This window comes from Belonocnema kinseyi, chromosome 9 (assembly GCF_010883055.1).
Source record: "Belonocnema kinseyi isolate 2016_QV_RU_SX_M_011 chromosome 9, B_treatae_v1, whole genome shotgun sequence".
NCBI classification, from domain to species: domain Eukaryota; kingdom Metazoa; phylum Arthropoda; class Insecta; order Hymenoptera; family Cynipidae; genus Belonocnema; species Belonocnema kinseyi.
Genome location: NC_046665.1, coordinates 100,654,777 through 100,657,023, shown reverse-complemented (window position 1 = coordinate 100,657,023; position 2,247 = coordinate 100,654,777). Strand labels below are relative to the sequence as shown.

The window sequence follows — 2,247 nt, the reverse complement described above, 5'->3', positions numbered from 1 at the left end:
ATTTTACTTACAAAAAAAGTTCTTAGGTTCAAAAAAACATTCAGTGAACTGAAAAACTGTGGTTGGTAATATAGGTATTTAGCTGTGTCACATGCCCTTAAAATTATTAAATTCTGTCTTTTAAAGATTAATTGACTGAAGATATAAATAATTTTACAGGTTTCGATGACTGTAATGTAACAGAATAAGGCTTTTTGAAGGTGAAATTTTGTACCACACGGACAATGAGATTTAGGAAAAATTAAAAATTATTCAGATTTTATTTTAAAAGGTTAATTTTAAGTTTTGAGGATTTTTAAATATGTCGAAAAGGAATTCGAAAGATTTTTAAACAGTTTTTTCGGATTAAATTTTTGTTTGTTTGTAGAAGTAAAATTGTCTAAAGATTCATGGTTAAATTTCAAATGATTCTTTATTTTGAAACAATCGTTCTAAAAGAAAATTGAATGACAATACAAAATTACAACAACAAAAATTCTGTTATGCTTAATAAATATTTAAGACTTCAAACAATTCAAACTTAATTTTAAACTTGTGTAAAACTTCACTTTTATTAATCTCGATTTTTTAAGACTTTGTAAAAGGAGCTAAATTCAAATAATAAAGGTTTCAAGAGAATGAAAAAATTTCGTTTAGATTCCCAGAAAAATGTTAAACGATTTGTTATTACAAAAAATTAAGTTTAGGATAATGTTCTAAAGGATTTCAAAGTATTTCCAAAAATTTTTCGATAAAGAATCTGGAAATCTTTAAAAAATATTTTAATACATTTAGAACGTTTAGATATCTTAGAAAGATTAAAAAAAATGGTTAATTTGAAAATTATGAAAATTTAATTAATTTAATTAATTTTAATGAATTAATTAAAAAAATTGATTTTCGTCATAACTATTGTCATTAAATTTAGCTTAAGATTTAAGAAGAAAAAGGAATTTTGATTATACTTTTTTTTTAAATAAACATGAGCTAAAGTTACTTTAAGCTAAAAAACTAACGTTGTTAAAAATGATGTATAAAATCGAGGAAAATCTTGTATTGATCATTATAACTAGTTTTGGAAAAGAACTCGAGTTGAACTTTTTAAATAAATATTTCACAATTTTCAATGTTTATTTAACAAATGGTTTTTAGGCTTTACATTTTTTCTCCCTCACTTTAGGTAATAGTTGCAACTATTATTTAACTGTTAACTATTATTTCTCTGCAAATCTCATTGGTACGCTTTTATTAAAAAACTTTTATTTACGGATTATAAAACCGTTATTTTTGTAATCAATAGGTCTTCACAAATACATTTTTTAAAATAAAAACGTACTAATGAAAATTGCCGAGAATCTGTTAATGAATAAAATATAAGCGCTACAGCATTATAATTAAATAAGAATTGCAAGTTTTACCTAAAGAGAAAAAGAAAACATCAAACTCTAAATAGTTATTGTCAAATAAAGAAAACCTTTTGGTTTTAAAAATCCACCTCGAGTTATTTTCCAAAATTAGTTATAATTGACATTAGCATATTTTTCACGATTTTAAAATCATTTTTGATTATTAATAATTTTGATTTAATAATCAATTTTGATTAATAATAATACATTTAATAATAAATAATAAATGAGGAAACAAATTGTGTTCATTAAAACACATAATATTATGTTTATTAAAATATTTGAAAATCCGAAATGAATTTAAATTAGTAAATGAAAAATATTATAATATATATTATATAATATAATATAAAATAATAAAAAATTTACACTATTTTCTTTTCAGATATTTTAAAATTACACAAATAATTATATGTATAATTTAATTGCGCATGAATAATAATTTGTTGTGGTTAGTAAAAATGCACTGGGATTTACGTCTAAAAGTAGTGAATGTTACGATTTTCGAAAATTATTCTTAATGCAAAAGATTTTTAAAAGTCCTAACGATTATTATCTTTTACCCAAAACTATCAGGACATTATTTTTATTTTAAAAACATTTTTTAACCATTTTCTCTGTGCATTATTTGAATTCTAGGCCAACTGCATAGCAGGATTAATTTTCAGCCAAAAGAGACGAATTTTCAATAAAATGCATTATTTTTCATCTAAATGGTTGATGTTTAAACTAAAAGAGGCGATTTTTTTAACCAAAAATGCCCAATTAAATTTTCACTTAATCAATTTTTAATGAAAAACTAGATTTTTATGAAAATAGTTCATTTTAAATGAAAGAGTTGAATCTTTATTAACATAAAATG

General features: G+C 21.9%; 1 protein-coding gene across 1 annotated transcript in view; it reads left to right on the top strand.

Annotated features, from left to right (window-relative positions):
• Positions 1 to 2,247, top strand: part of LOC117180211 (transmembrane protein 245) — a 22,906-nt gene that overhangs the window by 14,674 nt on the left and 5,985 nt on the right. The window lies entirely within an intron of this gene.